We start from the raw sequence: 10,285 nt of genomic DNA on the forward strand, positions 1-10,285 counted from the left end.
GCTCTGACCCAGGCATTGATATGGGCTCTGGAAGGTAGGGCAGCTGGGAGGGACATGCAAAGCAGCTGGGGTGGGAGCTGGGCTTCCAGCTGCAGGGACCACCTGCTTCTTCCTCTCTGCACTGAGCATCCTGCACCTCCCTGGTTGTCAGGTCAGAAGAGTCTGTTGGCTCAGTCTGAGTGTAGAACTTCCCCCTGGTGATCACAGAATTTCACTCCTGTGTCTTTCTTCTCCTCAATTACCTCAATTCACCCAGATGATGTTTGGCATAACCGCGTTAAGAAAAATATAAAAAGCTGTGTTTACATTTATCTCTTCCTGTCCTCAATATGCCCAGTCATCTCTATAAGTGCATTATTGGATCGATGGAAATGAAGAGTCTGTTAGAACACAATCTTCCAGATATACCCTTCATTTGCTTGTTAGTAATGTTTTCTGAGGGTCCTGAAGCTTTCCATTAACCCACACACATACGCTCTTTGAAGTAAAAACTTCTGTTCACAGTCACATGTCCTGGCAGGCCCTGACATAGATGCTCCATGGCTTGCCGACTGCTTGAAATGAACCAAGTAACTTAACTTCCCTGTGTCTCAGTTTCCATGTCTGTGTAACTATGACAATAGTGGTACCTATCTTACAGTGCTTTAAACAATTTAAAGAAAATAAGATAAAACCTTTACAATAGTATTCAGGACATTATGTATGTGACAATTATTTTTGTTGTTTAGGTTTTCAGCATTATAGTCATCATCATTATCATAAATATACTTAGCATGGAAAACAGTCTCAAATCTAATCCAAGAATTTTTTTTTTTTTTTTTTTTTTTGAGACAGAGTCTTGCTCTGTTGCCCATGCTTGAGAGCAGTGGCATGATCTCTGCTCACTGCAAGCTCCGCCTCCCGGGTTCATGCCATTCTCCTGCCTCAGCCTCCCAAGTAGCTGGGACTACAGGCGCCCGCCACCTCGACCGGCTAATTTTTTTGTATTTTTTAGTGGAGACGGGGTTTCACTGTGTTAGCCAGGATGATCTCCATCTCCTAACCTTGTGATCCACCTGCCTCAGCCTCCCAAAGTGCTGGGATTACAGGCATGAGCCACCGTGCCCGGCCTCCAAGAATGTTTTATCCACAGTCAAATTAAATTCTAAGGCTTTTTCTTCAGTAACTGTACACAACTCTAAAAATCCTAATGAAGTGGTCTTAGTCTGTGCTAAAGTACTTAGACCTTCAATCATTCCTGCCCATCCCTGTCTAACGCATTACTTCTCATTATCCATTATCAAAATGTTACCGTATAAAAGATTGCCATGTCCTGTTGCTATCCTTCTTTCTTATGTAATCTTTATTCTACCTTGTTATCTTTTGTGTTTTTCTTGCCCCAGGACTGACAATAAGGAAAAGCTACCATCATTACTTGTGTGCTCACTCCAGTATAATTTTGTCGGGCTTGTTATCTTGGAAATGAGGACTGTGTCTTGCAAAGAAACATATTCTCTGGGGCAATGTGTTATCAAAAAAAAAAAAAACATTTTATCTACTTATGATCCAATAATTAATTTAGACTGACTTCAGATTTTTCTTTAATGACAAAAAGAAGAAGCTGATATAAGAGGAAAATACAATACAATAGAGAACACAAGCTATTATAACTCTTGCTTCATGGATTTTTATATATCTATTAGACATATGCTGGGTATATGTGTGCAATGATAATCTAAAAACTGAATGGTAACTGGCTTAAGGAATGCCTGCATTACACTGAGTCTTGCTCACTTTTCCAATTATGAAAAGAAAGCTACAGCACTATTTGTATGAGTATCAAACCTTCTAGCTGCTGTGATAGAGGCAGAGCTGATTGACTGAGATAAAAGCCTTGGAAGTAGTAGATGTTTGTTCTGTGATGTTCTGGTGTTGCTGTGGCTGCTGTTAGGAAATACGGTGGGAGTGAAATCAAGTAGATTTACAAGCTCTTCTCTTCCTCAAACTCACAGCTCCCTCTAGAGATGGACAGATGGTGGTGCAGGAATCTCTGACACCTTAGAAGCCTTTTGCTCTTTCCAGAATGTTTCCTGACAAGTATTGTTTTGAGTCACAGATTAGGTGGAATTGGGTGTAGAAGAAAGGACTAGAGCAAGGGAAGAAGTTTTCCTTCCCAGGTAGTGGTTGTTGGCACAGGGAAATGGAATTTTTCATAGATTCATGCCACACTTTTATCATGTTGAGGAGAGAGGCATCAAACCAGGCTCATTCCTGAAAGAATCATTACATTATTTTAGAGAGAAGGAACTAGCAATTTCTTGTCAAATAGATGTTTAAAATTTAAAGCTACTGATTTATTTATTTATTTATTTATTTATTTATTTATTTATTTATTTTGAGATAGAGTCTCGCTGTGTTACCGAGGCTGGAATGCAGTGGCACGATATTGGCTCACTGCAACCTCCGTCTCTCTGGTTAACACAATTCTCCTGCCTCAGTCTCCCAAGTAGCTGGGATTACAGGTGCGTGCCAACATACCTGTCTAATTTTCATATTTTTAGTAGAGACGGGGCTTCACCATGTTGCCCCGGCTGCTCTGAAACTCCTGACCTCAGGTGATCTGCCTGCCTTGGCCTCCCAATATGCTGGAATTACAGGCTTGAGCCACTGTGCCCGGACCTACTGATGTATTAATATTCATCTTCTTGAATACACCAAGTGGTAAAGTGCAAATCCACAATTTAAACTTGAGATTTCTACTCCTATGTGAACTAGTGAGGAACAAAAAATTTCTATTGGTTGGGAGATGATGCTTGACAGTGGTCAGTTTGTGAAGTGGAGGCTTATATCACAGTATTTTTACAGTGTTACATATGAAAATGGTGAATGGCCTCACACCCAGAAGAATCAGCGTTTCTCATGAGCCATACTACCACAAGAAAGAACTGAATTGAAGCCTGTGACTACCTGATGAAGGGTGTATAAAGAAGAGGGAAGGAAAAAGGACACAAAACACAATATGGTACATGGAAAGGAGAAAGTCATTACACAGCCTATAAGAGTGAAATAATTAAAGAGAGGATATTACGAGTAGTTTTTGACAACTAACTTGACAAAAGTGGTGCAAGGCGGGTTCTTGGCCTCCCTTAGGAAGGAGCGCAGTGTAAGCGGGTGGTGGAAGGAAACGGCTTTACCGAGGTGGCGGTTACAGCTCTGTGACTGCTCTTGTGGAACGGAGCTACCCACACACAGGCAGTGTGCCGGGAGCAGCAGCGCAGGGGCAGTTTTACAGTCGTATTTATCCCCTCTTTTAATGACATGCTAATTAAGGAATGGGTTATTCAGAAGTAGCTAGAAGATGGACATTAACTTTCAGGTGTTGCCATGACAATGGCAAACTGATTTGGCCCTGGTGGGCATGTCTTATGGACAGGTGGTTCCAGTGTCTCTTCCTTGTGTCAGCTAGTCTTCAATCTGGTCCCGGGTTGAGTCCACCCACCTCCTATCTCATTGCCCCTCAGAGATTAGATACTCCTTCTTAATCTTAAGGGGACTGCAGAAGAGCAGAGTCCATTTTCCATAAGTGCTTCCTGTTGACTTTATGGGTGCAGACCTTCCCTAGCATTTGAGGAGTAAAAATCTTTGGTACCTGAACTAAGGGGCCCAATGGCAGGATGCTTTCATTTGTGGGGTCAGAAGATAGAATGGATTGGAAGATTTTGACAAACCGTATCATCTTTACATGAAATTTAGAAATTTAGACGATATGAACTTTATTAGGAGATTAAACAAGATAATTATAATTGGAAGAGAGAGAAAAATTAATGCTCCTACGTCCACCCACAGAACCACGTTATTAATCTATGTGTTTGCAAAACAACAGCCTTAAATTTTCTAGCTTTTATAAAAGGAGGTTGTGGCGTCCACCTTTTGTGCCTGCAGGACCTCATAAGAAACAGGTTTAATCCTGGACAGCTGTACCCAACTAGTGACTTCCTGAAGCCTAACAGTAGTTAGAGTAATTAAGAATATCTGATAAGGGCCCCTTTATTCTGGTTATTATTGATTCTTGGGGGAACACTTCGCTGTTGTTTCTTGAGAGAGAGTCTCGCTCTGTTGCCCAGGCTGGAGTGCAGTGACACAATCTCGGCTGGGCTCACTGCAACCTCTGCCTCCTGGTTTCAAGCTATTTTCATGCCTCAGCCTCCTGAGTGGCTGGGATTACAGGCGTGTACCTAGATGACCAGGTAGTTTTTTGTAATTTTAGTAGAGATGTGGTTTTTCTATGTTGGCAAGGCTAGTTTTGAACTCCCAGCCTCAGGTGATCCACCCACCTCAGCCTCCCAAAGTGTTGAGGTTACAGGCGTGAGCCATTGCACCCAGCCAGTTCCTTCTTTTTAAGTTTTTAGTAAGATTTAGTCTTCTGGTTAAACAGAAGAGCTACTATTTTCTTTTGTGTGAAGGGGCACTATTTTATTTTCATAATTTTAAAAGGCCTTTTGAATCTGGCCTACATTTCAAATAGGGGTTGAGCAAGGTGTGTCTGACTCCCTGTTTCCCACATGGCCTTAATTAGATTTTATTATGTTTCTTTGGTAGTTTCTTTGGCCAAGGGGTTTGGAATCAAAAAATTTATAGCCAATTAAATATTTTAGGCCAGACATTATGGAGGTTGGAGGCACTCATTAGCCCTTAAGCAGGGAAATCATGAGGTCAGGAGACAGAGGCTATCCTGCTTAACACGGGGAAACCCCATCTCTACTAAAAATAAAAAAAATTAGCTGGGCGTGGTGGCACGTGCCTGTTTTCCCAGCTACTCGGTAGGCTGAGGCAGGAGAATCGCTTGAACCCAGGAGGTGGAGGTTGCAGTGAACCGAGGTCACACCACTGCACTGCAGCCTGGGTGACAGAGTGAGACTCTATCTCAAAGAATATATATATATTTTAAAGCTGTATAAAATAAAAAAGAAACCCCCAAATAAGGTTATTTATGTTAAAAAACCAAGTCCATAGAATAATACTATGTTGGGGGAAAACATTGCTTCCACAGACCTCTAAGACAAAACTCTTTAGCATAAGGCTGCAACAACAGTCAGAACTGGAGGTGAAAAAGTCACAGCAGCTGATGATGAAGCAAAAGGAGACAGCAATGATCCCAGGCCTTTTTAAAGGAAGAACAAGCTGAAAGCAGCAAAACACAACAGTTGAATCTCTAAGACACTAATCTCAGAAGTTTTAAAAGAAACTCGTTATCAAATCAAAGGCAAAATTTTCTGTTTTACTTTTTTTTTTTTTTAGATAGTCTCGCTCTGTCACCCAGGCTGGAGTGCGGTGGCGCGATCTTGGCTCACCACAACCTCCACCTCCCAGGTTTCAGCCGTTCTCCTGCCTCAGCCTCCGAGTAGCTAGGATTACAGGTACATACCACTGCACCTGGCTAATATTTGCATTTTTAGGAGAGATGGGGTTTTGCCGTGTTGGCCAGGCTGGTCTTGTACTCCTGACCCCAAATGATCCACCCTCCTCGGCTTCCCAAAGTGCTGGGATGCAGGCGTGGGCCACCGCACCCAGCCTCAAAAACAAAATTTTCTATAATTTAGGAAATCAGTAACTTAAGAAAACCCAGTTTCAATATGCAGACCATTTTCTAGAAATTGACTGGGCCATCATTGTTCTCATCTCAGATTTCCACTTCCTGCATAGAAGGTGTAGGAAGAGGTAGCAAGATGTTATGAAAGTGGACTCTAAGCATTTGTTAGTGAACAAAATATGACTAAAGCACTATTTTTATATTTTAATTTTTATTTATTGTTATTATTTTTTGAGACAGGGTGTCACTCTTTTACCCAGGCTGGAATACAGTGGTGCAATCTCAGCTCACTGCAACCTTCGCCTCCTGGGTTCAAGCAATTCTCGTGTCTCAGCCTCCCAAGTAGCTGGGATTACATGCATGCATCACCATGTCCAGCTCATTTTTTTTCGTATTTTTCGTAGAGACAGGTTTCACTGTGTCGGTCAGGTTGGTCTTGAACTCCTGACCTCAAATGATCCGCCCACCTTGACCTCCTAAAGTGCTGGGATTATAGGTGTGAGCCAGCATGCTCGGCCTTAAAGCAGTATTTTTATTAAATAAAATATAGAAGAAAAAGTGTAAATAAAGTGACAACAAGAAAACAAAGTGCCGTTATGTAAAACGATACCTTTAGGGCAGAAAACAAGAAAAGGCCAACGAAGATTCCCATAAGGTGAGGCTCCAATCCACAATCCTAAGAGGAATGTCAATGCTGAAAACCGGGGAGCATCCAGGGAGTGGTCAACAATACCAAATGCTGAATCCCAGAGTACCCGAGTATCAGCCTAGGAGTGTCCCCACACCAAATGCCAGGAAGCTCTGGAATATCCAGGGGCTGATGAGTGCAGGAAATCCTGGAGCCTCAGTGGGGTTGCCAACAGTGAGCCCCAAAGGCCTGGTTGGGGCCATAGAACAATGTGACTCTGGCTTCTTAGAGTCAATGTTATGCCCAGACCGTTTATTCCCCAAAGAAGACCACCAGAGTCCAGAGTCAAAGCTAAGCAGCAAGGATCTTTATTACAGGTTCGAACCTGGAACTCTCACTCGCTCACGAAACGAGACGGGCAGGAGAGCTCCCCCACTGAGCTCCGAGCAGTGTTATATAGTCTAAGAAAAGTGGGCATAGAATTATTATACAAATCAGATATATGATTGGCTAGTGTTTGAACAAGGCGATTTGGCTGACTATGATTGGTTCCCGCCATTTCTGATATTTCGGTTCAACCTTTGAGGTGGGAGAGCAGTTTTACACAAAGGCAGTTAATTATATTGCATCAGGTTGCCCAACTGGTTTATGGCAGCAAGAGTTTATCTTACTTAAACACGTCTTGTGACCTTGCCTCAGAACTTACAAAATCTCGGGTACGTGCAGAAAAACAGGTACTCACAGAACTTACGAAGTCTCTGGTATGTGCAAAGATTAGAGAGCAGAACAAAGGGTTTAGCAATAGGGTGTAGCGGGAGGCGGGGAGGGGGGGGGAGCGGGTACACATCTATCTTTGCGTCCTTTCATCAACAGAACAGGAGAATTCTTACGACCAAGTGTGCTGCCTTAAACAATTGCACAAACATAATTAGCAGCGAGCCAAAGCCAAAACTGCAAAGCAAACACATATATTGGGGCAGAAAATAAGATAAAATGACTGATGGATAAATCAAATGGCATTTGAGGAAAAATGACTAAGGGAAGGAGCAATGAGGATGTCGTCAGGTGTGCTATGGGGGACTTCAAATGGACTATCTAGCCCGAGGCCTGATTCCCCGGATCATCTGAGATAGGGCAGGTGGGCAGAGGGGACCCTTACAGGTGTGCAGGAGCCAAAATGGTGCCAAGCAGTCTCTAATGTGGGGCCTGCATGAAGATCTCTCCAGGCTCCCCAGCTTGGGTGGGTTGAGCTCCTGCAGGGGAACTGGTGCACGGAGCTGCTGGGCTGCATGAAGCAGTGGCTCCGTGGCCACTTGCCCATCTGCTTGACTCCACCGCCTGTCGGGAAAGATGATGGCTCTTAAAACAGCCTTTGGCCAGTGTTAACTGCTCTGCAATGTTAGCAATTCTGTAGCTTTGATGGCTGTAGCGCTGATCACCATCTCGCCCTCTCTCACTGGTCCCTGTCTTGCCATTTCTCCAATAGCTGTCTTGCCCATTGCTGATCGCTATGTCCATCTTCTAACAAAATACCATGTCGTGCTGTCTCTTGCTGTCCGGCTTCTCCGCTGTTTCCACTGACTCACTGCCACATCAAACGCTGCCTCTCACCATGTCCCCTAGGGTTCATATTTTCTGTACTTCCTCTCTTAAAAAAAGTAACATCAATTCCATTTGTTCTCGCTTTACATGGGCTAGATCTACGGCCCCAGCAAATACCCTAACACCCTGTGTTGACAACTTATTCATTATTGTATTAAGTCTAAATGTTCACATGCTTATCATATCATTTCTTCCAATGTAATGGTATAATTGTCATGTCAACTATTTGGATTAAGAACCATCAACCAGAAAACCACAGCCCTGACTAAATAGAGTATTTCAAGCTGTTTAGTTGGCATAACAGTGATGAGTCTACAGCTCATTTTCAAGATATAAATATTCTGTTTATGGGAGTAATAGCACCATTCACACAGTTAGTGTTTCAGAGCCTCCACTACATCTGACAGCATAGCAATTCAATAACACAAGGGTTTGTGTGCCAGCTTTGCTTGACTAATAATGGGTTTTTCCCTGTCTATAGGGAAAGCTGTACCTGTGCACATGACAAGAGCATGAGATACCCTTTCTTAACTTTTTTGGAGGTAAATAAGTTGTTTGATCCAAAGCCATATTATGGAAGAATTTCCTGACTCTAATGAAAGCACTTGGAAAATCCTTAAATGATGTTTATGCAGAAATATAACCAAAAAGAAAGGCAAATTCATATATAGGAAAATAACCCGTGCCCTTTTCGTGTTACATGAGGTCCACCAGTATCACCTGACCCCAGCTGTTCGTCTGATCCCTGATGTGTGTTACAATGTTACGGGTTCAGGAGGGGTCATTCTTCTTGGCAAGTTAGGTGTTCAGAAGAGCCAGTAGCCCTTTAAGTCTCAGTTATTTGAAATTCATATTATTGAGTCCCCATAGGAACCTCCATAACATTAGTTCATGACACTCCCTGGGAAAGCTGGGAAAGGTGACTGACTGAAGTCCATGGTGTTGAATCATCCTCATGGTTAAAAATCACCTGCTCATTAATGGCATTTTGATTAATATTTACTGGGAAAGCATTTTTTAAAATTTTGGCTCATATTTGAAACGTCTAGTCATAGCTCTTCCAGAATCACTTTGTCTGCAATCATTTTATTGCATTTCTTTGAAGATCTGATGATCTGTCAAAACCAACAGCCAATATTATTACATTGCTGTTATGTTGGGGAAAGCTGAATGTTGGGAGAAACTGAGGCAGGGCTTGCATGTCTTACATAATGTAAAACAGTCTTGGAACACATCCGGGGTCCAGGGTCTAAAACCCCTCGTGGCCTTTGGAACACCAAGCTCTGTGCTAAAGAGTAGAAGGCTACTCTGATGTACCATAATCTAAGCCCAGGGCATAAAATCCCTTGTGGCTTGGATAGAATCCAGGGCTCGTGGCTCTGGAATGTATCTACACTTGCTGGCTCCTTTCTCCTTGCTCTCCCAGGATTGATTGTATTTTGAGTTAAAAGAACCTGCTCTCCATTATCTCAACTAGCAGAGCAAATGCTAAACTATCACAGGTGTAAATCATGTGTTTAATGCAATGCGCCCTTTTGACCTCCACATTCTCACCACCTGTTTCTTTGTTGGATTACTAATAAATAGCATGGGCTCCCAGAGCTTGGGGCCTTCGCAGCCTCCATACACTAGCGATGGCCCCTGGTGCCCACCTTTCTCTCTCAAACTGTCTTTTCTCAATCCTTTGACTCTGCTGGACTTTGTCACCCCTACGACCTGGTGCTGGGTCTGATCACCCCAACACTGTTATCGTTGCAATGTGATCATCAGATGTAACCCTTGCAGTTTACTCATTGTTATCATTTTTACATTTCCAGGGCTTCCTTGACAATGGCACTGATGTGACTCCATCCAGCATCCATTGTTGTGAGAACTCTATTTGGCATATCGTCACTGAACATAACGGAGACTTTCAATGGATATAATGGTTAATATTCAACATTAGTCAAAATTTGCTCTTGGCCTACCCTTGGAGCTCCACTGAGTTGGAAAAATATTTTAGGTAGGGACTAGCATTTGGTAGAATTTTAAAAATAAAGACTACAAAGAAATTTTCTGTAGCAAGAGTGAGAAGTATATGTGGTCCAGAATGCCATTATTTCATGGAATGTTTCAAAAAATTTTTAATGTATTTAATTTAGAGAAGAATTTTATAAATATGCATATATTACATATATGATAGAATAAATGTACTTAAATATGAATACTATATATATTTTTATTCAACATTTTATCAAAAACATATGTATACGCTTCTATGTATCTTATATACACATATGCATAGTTTACTATAAAGAAGGTAAATTTTAATTTTTTATTGAAATAGTAGTTTTAATTTTGTCTTTAATTTTCTTTTAATAACTTCATAATTTGATTACTGAATATTCACATTTATACCACCAATTTAAGAAAAAATACATGTGTGTACATGTAGGTAGAGGTGTAAATACTGTATCAGTAAGCTTTTATGCATAATGATTGGTAAC

The sequence above is a fragment of the Theropithecus gelada genome, chromosome 13, assembly GCF_003255815.1.
Source record: "Theropithecus gelada isolate Dixy chromosome 13, Tgel_1.0, whole genome shotgun sequence".
Lineage (NCBI taxonomy): Eukaryota > Metazoa > Chordata > Mammalia > Primates > Cercopithecidae > Theropithecus > Theropithecus gelada.